Below are 10,592 nucleotides of genomic sequence, written 5' to 3'. Positions count from 1 at the left end.
TGTCCTTTGACCGTTTCCCAAAGGGGGAAAGAAGAAGATTTTGCTGATAATATTTGGAAGGTAAGGGAGGGTGGAACTAGCTGCAGAATAGGGGAAGTTTTGTGCCCAGAGGGAAATACGGATAGATTCAGAGAAAGAGCAGAGGCCTGGCTAAATGTGACATGTGGCCATCTACAATGCCTTCTGATGGCCCTTGCCTTCTGGTCCTCGCCCTTGATTGTTGACTGGATGGTGACTTGCTTCTAATGACAAAAGGTGGCCAAAGTGACGGGACGTCACTTCTGCGATGAGGCTATACAACACTGTGACTTCCGTCTTGCCGGCACTTTCTCACCCTACCTGCTCACGCTGATGAAGCCAGCTGCCCTGCGGAGAGGCTCATGTAGCAGGAACCGGGGTGGCCTCTGGCCAACAGCTCAGGAGGAGCTGAGGCCTGGAGTCCAACAGCTCATAAGAAACTGAAGCCTGCCTACCACTTTTGAGTGAGCTTGGAAGCAGATCCTGCCCAGCTGAGCCTGGAGATAACTCCACCCCCGCAGGAGAGACGTTGAGGGCAGAGACAAGAGTCTCCTGTGAGAGACTGGGGGTAGAGGCACCCAGATCAGCCATGCCCAGATTCCTGACCCGCAGAAATGGTAAGATAATAAGTGGGTACTGTATTAAGCCGCTAAAACGTGGGATGACTTTTTACACTATAGGTAAGTAATTTACCAGTTAACCTAGGATTACCTGGAATGGTTCTGGAGGAAAAGAAACGAAAGGTCTGACATAATGAACCTGTGAAGTTGTTAAACATGTGACCCTGACATGGAAACAAAGGGGAAAAAAATGCTCCAGGAAGAACCGCGGCAGAGAGGAGAGAGAGAGAGAGGGAAAGGTAGAAATAAACAAAGCAACCAAAGGAGAGAAGCAGAGGCTATTGATTCAGCGCCTGCTGTAGCAGGGTGTCAGCCACCGTCACTTGTGTTTGGCAGAGACTCAAGGGCAGGCAGGGCAGGGGGAGAGCTTCATAGAGGAGAGAAGGGAAGGCTCCCCCTGGGCCCTGATTGGAGGCTATTAGCCTGCGGAAGCTGGGGGCGGGACAACTAGGAGAGGGGCTCCTATGTGATTGGTTGGGGGGCATGTTTGGCTTTCTCTGATTGGCCCAAGTTGGAAGTGAGGATGAAAATTAGGGAAGCTGGCAGTTATTAAGCAAGTCCTGGCCATTTGGGGACAGTTGCTAGAAGGGTTATTGTTTAGCTTCCTGGACTGTTGCTAGAGGTAGTAGTCTGACTGTCTCCAAGTCTGACTTAGAGCTGGCTGGCCTCTGGGGCTGCTTAGCCTGGCTGATGGGCTAGTCGCTGCAGATTGTGGCTCCGGGCTCTATTTTTATACATGGTCTAGACATTGTCCATTTGTATATCCAATCTCTCAGAAGGAAGAGTAGTTATGAAGAAATGGGGTGCTTGAACTAAATTCAGGGAATTCCAGAAACGGACTTCAGATATCCCTAGTCACAGAAGGGAAAAGTATCAGGGTCATCCTGCTGCTTTTTCACAGACTTATAGATAAATGCATGATGAACACCACAGAGAAAGGTTCGTCTGTAACATGCTTCAGAAATGTGGACCCATGACAAGTCACTGGTCCAGTTCAAGTTCCTTGTGACCATGTTTAAGCCACACCTGTTTTTCCTTTCATTACCTGGATCTGAAAGCAGGTTTGCAAAGCCATTTCTACAGTACGATTTATAGTCTTTTATATAGTTGGCTTTGCTCTCTGTCACGCTTCCCTCCATAGAGCCAGCATTAAAGTGGACTCTTACATTCCAGGTTTTTTTTAGAACCAGCCCCCCCCCCCCCCCGAGAGTCTTTACCTCCATGATACTGAGTTACAGCCTAGCTTTCTCTGCTGAACTCCTTTTAATACAATCTTTTTCACAGTCAGACTTCGGAGACGGTTTTTCTTTTCTTTTCTTTTCTTTTCTTTTCTTCTTTTCTCTTTGCCTTTTTACCTGCTGTTTAACTAGAAAATTACCCTCCACATAGGAAGGTAAATGCTCTCTTCTCCCGTTGTTAGAATAAAAAATTATCTTGTAACTTTGCACTGTGGGGCAAAACTACATCCAATCAACACTCCCTCTTAGCAAGCGGTGGTACTTTCAGAAGGAGAACCGGAGCCTGGAAAGTAACAGCAGGGCTTGTAATCTTCCCTGTGCTAATGAGGGTCACCTCCTACCTGACTTGCAGGCCTTCTGCAGAAGTTAAAGCTTCTCCTGCTCTAATTAGCCATGGCCGGCGATGGGGGGGGGAGCCTGCACCTTTAAAGGTATCCATCCTAGCAATTTGAACAATGCAGAGAACAATTATCTGCAGGCCCAATGGCAAAGATGGTTAATTAAAATAGTGAAGATGCTGATAAAAGACTGACAAACAGGGGTCCCTCATTAATGAGCGTGGTCGCCTTCTCCCCTCCCTTCTCCCCCCCGTTGCTCGGCAGGAAATAGCGGAGTGGAGCCCCCAGGAGACTCGGTGCTCAATTAGGCCCTGCGGGCAGGGGAAGCTGCCAAAGGCCCTGTGAAGAGAAAATGGAACCACCTAATTTGGGAGGGAAGGAGGGAGGGCACGGGCTTTAATGGAATATGCCACTGGCACTTCCAGGCTCACAGCTGATGGGACTGACTGCCACTTGAAATAGCTCCCCAAAAGGCAGACAGACGTGTGGCAGGAGGGAGAGACAGGGGTTTTGGAAGTCACACAGGCCTGAGTTGGAATCCTGTTCTAGTGATGTTACTCCACCACGCAAAGCCTCTTTTCCCCGTCGAGTGTTGTATGAGATTATGCGTGTATGTGTGGGAGGCGGGGGGCGGGGGGAAGGGTGCAGAGCACCTAGATCACGCAGGTGAAAACTGGCAGCCTCCCTTCCCACCTTCCCGCCTTCCCATGGCCTAACACACCTGCCCCGATGGACCTCATCTCCCTCTGCCATCTCTTTTACCCTTCACAGTTGATAGGACCTGTTTATCGTGGGCTACACTTTGCCGCATTCAGTGTTACCTGGAAGCTCGTCCTAAAGACCTTTCTTGGGCATTATGTGTTATTCCTTCTAGAAGTAAGCCTTCTAAGAACTGGCCCTGTTCCTTCTCTGGCTTTGTCATTTTCCCATCATCAGTGCTCAGCAGGCCCCAGCGGTGGCCTATGAGTTGGACATGCCCCCCTCCCCCCACTGCCCCTAACAAGGGAGGGTCCTTGGAGGGACTCAGGGAGCTTAAGAACCCGAAATCTCCCTCTTTCAGGTTGAGGGAAACCCTCCCTGGTGCCAACACCTACGTCTGTCGAGCAGAATCGTCTTGCTATATCGATTTTGTTCTTTCCAATGACCCTGTGAAATTGATGGGCTGGGCAGAGATTCCCAGAGTTTAATTGACTTGGCAAAGATCTAACTTTTAGGGAGAAGCAGAGCTAAAAGCCAGATATTCGGAGGAGAAAAAGCTGGAATATACTTTCCATTCTTCAGGAAATGACCAACATCGATTGGACTCTGTATCACTCAGGATGGGCTAGGAAGCTCTCAGTGGCCTTAGACAACCCAGGCTTATTTCTCTCCCAGGGTACATGTCGATCCCAGGTCACTTGGGGTCCTCCTCGCTCAGTCGCCCCTTGTAATCGTCTGCACTCTGAGGGCCAGGCTGACGGAGTAGGCATTCCTCAGAGCGTTGCTAATGGCGAGCGCAGAGGGAAAGTCAGGAGGGCTTAAAGCACATGCTTGTTCCTAAAGCATCAGCTTGGGAGGAGACACCCTTTACTGCACTCAGTCTCAGTGACCAGGCCTGAGTTCAGCAGGGCAGGGAAGTGTGACCCTCGCAGAGTGAGGGCTGGACACTTCTGAGCAGTAACACAGTCTCCCATCCACCCCATTGGGGTTTGTCTCAACTCCTGAGTGCCGTTGGAATGGGGGCGGCTGGGGGATGGATCTACTCAGCCTGGATAGTCACTGGATACTAGACGGAGCATTGTGGACCCCTCTTCCTGCCCTTCCTTGGAAGCAGAGACCCGGGAAAGATATCTACAACAGTGTTGACTTTGGAGGAGATAATTTAGAAGGTAATGTTTAAGCTTGACCATCAATAACATGTTTAAATCCTGGACCAAAAGTTAATATCTTAGCAATTGCAAAAGGAGAGGCTGTAGGCCCTCTGTACCCACCTCGGGCCTCTCGCCACAGGGAGTCCAACAGTGCTCCGGGTGTGAGACTGGTTGAAAGCCTCAGGCAAAGGTTTACGGTTTTCTCTCAAAGGTCCCACATTTTTTGTTTGTTCCCTGAAAAGAAAGAGAACAAAGTAACTTACTAGTGACAAAGGCCACGCTTCCCCCCTAAGAACAGCAGAAATAGCCTTTCCAGGATGTTCAGTATTGCCACACAGAACGTGGCCAGGGACCTCAAGCAAAGGACCCAGTGACTGCGCCCTCCAGGGTTGGCGCTCTCCCAGGACAGGCCACACAGCCTCTCCACCTGTATCTGCAGCGCACAGTTCGTCTTCGTCCTCTAAAAATGGCTTGTTTGCAAAGAAACAAAACGTAAGAACCCACAGATTCTCCTTCTGGTTCATGCAGCCGGTTCCGTAGGGATACACATCAAATACATTTGCTTGCTGACGGAGACTTCCTTTTCCACCTCCTTCCGGGAGGGCTTATGGCAGGGTCGGCTTTAAACTTTGTGTGAAATAGGACAGCCAGAACTGAAACCAGAGCAGACACCGCGGGGTGGGAGCAGAGCAAACAGAAGTTTCCGCCTCCCAGAATGGCTAGCGACCTGTCAAGCACTGACTTGCCTTCGCAAGTTCTGGGCGCTGAGGCACCAAAGGACCACTCTGCGTCCTTGGAAGCGCCGTGCCTCTGACAGCCCAGGTGATTATGCAGGTGAAGTGTCACTTTGAGCGCTGTCCTCTCCTGCTTAGCTGCACGCAGTCGCCTGTCTGGAGGCCTAGGCAAGGCTGCTTTATGACTAGGATAGGTGTGCCGTGAAATCTTAGGGCCAGCCCACCCACCAGCAGTGTCCACAGCCCTCCCTCCACTCTGGCCCTGCCTTCCCTCCCAGCGACCTTTCTCGGGAAGAAAAAGAGTCTGATCCCTCTCTGTGTTCGGATGTTGGCTGAGAAGACCTTAAGATATGACTTGATCATCCAGGGATTCTTGTGCAATTACATTTATCTAACATCAATTTATTGACTGGCTATCAGGGCCAGGAAGTACAGAGAAGAAAAAGGTCTGAACATGAAAACCCTCGGGCCCAGGCCACCAGGGCTCCCAGGCTTCGAGGGCCCACTCTGTCCCTGCTCCAGTCCTGCCCCTCCCTGGGGGGAAGGATTCTGCAGGCCCTGGAAGGATGTGCCAGCAGAAGGTCGTGAACTTCCCCCCTTCTACTTCATGTTCTGGGGGCCCAGCACCCCAGATTCCTTGCCCAAGCAACCCACAACAGCATCTGGGGGCCTGTGCAAGCCCTTCCCCAAAGTCCCACCAGGTCTGGTAGGAGTCCATCCAAGGGGTGAACGTTGGGGGAGAGATGGCCTGAGCTGTCCACAGACTTGAGACCATCTCCCTCTCAGTGTGGGATGGAACAAGGGGTGGGAGGTGGAGTGGGCTAGTCAGCAGGGCAGGGCCTCTATTAGAATGCTTGTCCTGGTCCTGAAAATGCGGGGCTGGCCTTGTGATTGGGTGATCTGGGAGGCGATGGTAGAGCAAAGGTTAGATGCCAGCAGATCCCAAATCTAGAATGGGTTTCTTTCTGCCAGCAAGGGGTTAATCCACGACTGTTACCTATTTCTGATTGTTTACAGGAAGATTTGATCATGAACGGCCAGTGAAAGTGTTCAAGAGTCTGATTCTTCTTGTCTATCTAAATTACTATCTCAGGAGGTAAAGCAAACCAATTTACCTTGAGGCTTTCATCAAAGAAATCCGTAGACAGTCCAGGAACCACATGCTAACAAGACAATGAGTCCTAAAGCAGGAAAACGAACTAAAAAGCCAAACTCAAACTAAAAGATATTGCTTCATGATAAACTCCCACTTGTTCAGGCTAAAGAATCCAAGGATAGCAGTATCAGGGAAAATACAAATATTCTGGTTAACTGAATGTTAAGTTAGAATTCTCTATCCTCACAGAATTAACTAGCACAACATTAAAATTATACATAATACGTCCCTCTTTTTGTCACTGAGTCAGTAATTTTGACAGATTGCCTTCCCCACCTCCCACCCTACCTCCAACTTTCTTTTCCTTTTTCCCTTTTTAAAAAAATTGCCAATATGGGGCTTCCCTGGTGGCGCAGTGGTTGAGAATGCGCCTGCCGATGCAGGGGACACGGGTTCGTGCCCCGGTCCGGGAAGATCCCACATGCCGCGGAGCACCTGGGCCCGTGAGCCATGGCCACTGAGCCTGCGCGTCCGGAGCCTGTGCTCCACAACGGGAGAGGCCACAACAGTGAGAGTCCCGCGTACCACACAGAAAAAAAAAAAAAAATTGCCAACATGTATTTAGGGTCTCTCCTCCAAAGATTGGCTAGGAAGTAGAAGTAGAACAAGAGGGTCCCAGTTGTCCAGTCCTTGTTATGACCAAAGACAGACCCACAAGAACTTTTCCTTAGGGACAATCAGCAATGTCCTTACAGTTATGGCCTCCTGTATATAGTTTATGGCTTGACTGCTGTGCTGATGCCTCAATATTAGATAGGACTCTTCTCAACTGTTGTCATCAGAGAGAGCAGCACTCACCAGAGAATTCCCTTTCATTCGAGAATTCAGGCTTCTCCACTCTCCCTTCTGCACTGGGGGAAGAACAGCAGTTGCCTACTTAGCCAAGATGGTCGTCTTGCTATATGAGGTCCCCTGCCTAAAGAATGTCCAAATCTCTGTTGTCATTTAATTTCTTCCTTTATCTTCCTGGTTAACTCCATCCTTATCCACATGATGATCCCCTCAGGCATTTTTCCCCCAGACTATTTGAGAGATTTCTCCAGGAATCTACATGACTGTAGAATATAGGACAGATCTGAGCAAGATGACAGCAAAGAGTGTATGTGGTGGAGATGGTGGACTCTAAATGCCCTGCTACAGAGCATGTACTTTGATCTTAAGGTCAACAGATCACTACTCACAAGATTGAACGAGTAAGGGACATGACCAGGTGTTTGGAAAGGCAGAGTCAGGCCAACAGGGAAGGTTTTAGAGGTGAGGGGAGAATTCTTGCATGTAGTACTTGGGCTTTGTGTTGAAGTAAAGCTGACTTCAGATACTACTTCCAGGGACTTCCCTGGTGGTGCAGTGGTTAAGAATCCGCCTGCCAAAGCAGGGGACACAGGTTCAAGCCCTGGTCCGGGAAGATCCCGCATGTCACGGAGCAACTAAGCCCATGTGCCGCAACTACTGAGCCTGCGCGCCACAACTACTGAAGCCCACGCGATGAGAGCCCGTGCTCTGCAACAAGAGAAGACACCGCAATGAGAAGCCCACGCATCGCGCCCTGACTCGCTGCAACCAGAGAAAGCCCACGCACAGCAATGGAGACCCGACGCAGCCAAGATAAAGAAATAAATAAATTTATTTTAAAAAATCCTATTTCCAATATTTATCAACTATGTATCCATTAGGTGCTTGTTATTGACTTTCTCTGATCCTCTATTTCCTAACTGGAAAAAGTCATAAAGCCTCACAGTATTGCTGTGAAGATTAAATAGGTATAAGGAGCTCCTACCGGCAAACAGGATGAGACAGGAGGCAGGTCTAAACCAGGGCAGTGGGGGTGGGTATGGAGAGGAGGAGATGGGCTTTGGAGACAGCGTCATCGGAATGGGTAAGAGGAATCGAGGGTGGCTAGGTGTTCCATCTTGAGTGACCCGATAAATTGTACACCTCATGGCTGAGTGGGGGTTAAGGAAGGACAAAAGAAGAACAGAGTTTTTTCAGATGGAGAAAGGGCAGATAATGAGTTTCATTTTGGATAGTTAAGTTGAGAGTGAGTGGAAGACATTTAGGTGCAGGTGGTGATTAGTTCACTAAAAGCAGGGATATCTAGAGAGCACTGTCTATTCGGGACTCCTCAGAATGTAGGTCCTTATGGTCACTATGGAATTTGCTTGGCTGGCCCAAGAGGACAAGTTGGATTCATTCTCTCATTGATTCTTTCACCTACTAATTCATCAAACATACGCCGAGTATCTCTTATAAGCCATACTCAGTGATGTTAAACAATGGTGAACAGGCAGAAGTTGTCCCTGACCCTCAGAAACTTATCCTATCCTAGGGTAGAGGATCTGAGATGGCCACAGATGCCCCAGCCCTTCAATCCTGGGTGGCCAGGACCCCAAGCCTGTGTGTGGACTGGATGCCAGGATGCTGAGTGGGGCACAGAGTGGAGTATCGCTTGTCTGTGGTTGTGAGTCATGGCACAAGGAGGAGGGAAGACAGTCTTGGCAAGAGTGTCTGAGAACAGAGCAAAATGCAGATCTGGAATGAACTAGGTACAACACAGGACTAGAAAGGTGGAATGTGCGGGTTGAGATGGTTGAGGGTGAAGAGATTCCATGATGTATTTCCTGTGAGGGGAGGCAACAGTCTTTTCCGGGGAACCCGTCATTTAGCTGTAGGTGCTAAAGTGATTGCTGAAAACAATCGGAAATTAGTATTTTGGATCAGAAGGACCTTATTCTTTTAAGTACCTAGCATTGTGCCTGGTAGAACATGCTTAGCGAATGTTTTAGAGAATGGAAAGAAAAAGGAATAATAAAATGAAAGAAAGGAAGGAAACATTGGAAAGAGTTAAATTATGAGCTATAGAGTTAGAAGGTAATAAAGATATTGTAGAATCTCTACTGACGCTATACCGAGTCATAGATATTATTACGGGGGTAAAAATTTGATAATCTGAGTTTGGGGACTGCTGAAAATGAATGAAACCATACTCCAATGACTTTGAGTAAAACTGGTCACTAGTAACTCTGTGATGGGCAACATCAGAATACTATGAGTTAATTGTGTACCTTTTCTAAATTTCAGAATCTCACCTAGGGGTGGCTTTGTCTCCTAGAGAGCAAAGAAAATGACATTAGCAGAAGATCATGACTCTTCAGCGGTGACTGAGCTAATACATCGTCCTCAGTGGCTTCCACCTTCATGTGGGGAGTAGTGAGACGGTGGCTGGGGGGTTACTGGCTGTGACCTGCAGCTGCGCATGTGAACGCGAACCTTCAGCAGTGGCTTCTTAGAAGCACTGTGATACATATGCTTCTGCTTAAGACTTAAGTGGCAGGCTTCCTGGCAGTGCTCCTGGCAGTGATGCCCTGATTTGCAAGGACTTAATGACTTGTCATTTAATACCTGCAGAGACAAGAGGGGAGGGTATTTGTACATGCCTGTGCCCCCAGAGAGAGGGAGCACCTTGGATTTGTGAAGGCGCTGTCTTGCCTTTCCAGAAAAAAATGCTTTATGCTATGTTTATTCAATAACTGTTACTTTGATATCAACATTCAGTGTTCTTACTCAGAAATATTTAAAAATTCTATTCTTCAATTTCAAAACTCCTGCTATGTACTACAGAAGATCATTTTCTTCCCTCTCCCCTCTTTTGTGTACATTATGATGGGTTTAGTTAGTCATAAATTAAACTTGAAAATAAGTTTTCAAGAGTTCTGATAAAATTTTCACTCCTTTAAGTTTCTTTTTTTTTCCTCATTGAACAAACATATTATTCACAGGAACAGATGACATCCTGAAAGCTAGATGTCCCCATGGCTTTCAAACACCAATATGGGAGGTCCTGATTTCCTCTTCATCGTCATATCTTCTTTTTCCACATGCAACAACTGTTTGAATAATTTAAATGATCAGATATGCAAGCATCACCCAGAAGTGTGAGGACTTTGAGTTTGAAATAGCTCAGTATTTCCAGACTAGGATAAGAATAACAGTGTGCCTAATTTACATTTTCTTATCTCTTTTTGATATAGTTATAATGGCAACTGTAGTAATGGTTTAACAGCAGCAATGACAATGTAAATCTCAAGCCCCAGAGACAATGTAAATCTAAGCCCCAGATTAGCTCTAATCCAGGGTTCTCACTTCAGGTAATTAAAGCCAACAACTGGAAGTAGGAAGAGGGAAGCATTTAAATGTAAATGTCTTCAAATCACACAAAGGAAAGTCAAATAAATATGGTTGGATTCTTAATATTGGTTCCAAGGAAATCATAGCTTTTCAGGACAATAGAACATAAAACAGAAAAGAAGCATAAGTAGTAGAAATCATAAAACGAGAACATCAGAGGATAGCAATCTAAAAGTCATAACAATTCTCAAACTAAAAGACAAAGACTCAGACCATGTGAAGAAAAATGAAGCTACACATTAACTGCAAATTACAAAAATTTGAAAATAATGTTAAAATGAAAGGAAAATTTAAAACAAAAAGTATTACTTGATACAAAGGGGTCATTTTATATTGGAAATGGTAGCCCCATCAATAAAAAGATGGAAGTTGTAACCACAATAACAAGTCACAAAAATATATAAACTAAAACTTATGAAAGGATACAAGCACAGTTATAGTGGGAGATTTTAG

This window comes from Kogia breviceps, chromosome 16 (assembly GCF_026419965.1).
Source record: "Kogia breviceps isolate mKogBre1 chromosome 16, mKogBre1 haplotype 1, whole genome shotgun sequence".
Taxonomy (NCBI): Eukaryota; Metazoa; Chordata; class Mammalia; order Artiodactyla; family Physeteridae; genus Kogia; species Kogia breviceps.
Note: the sequence above shows the minus strand (reverse complement) of the source record.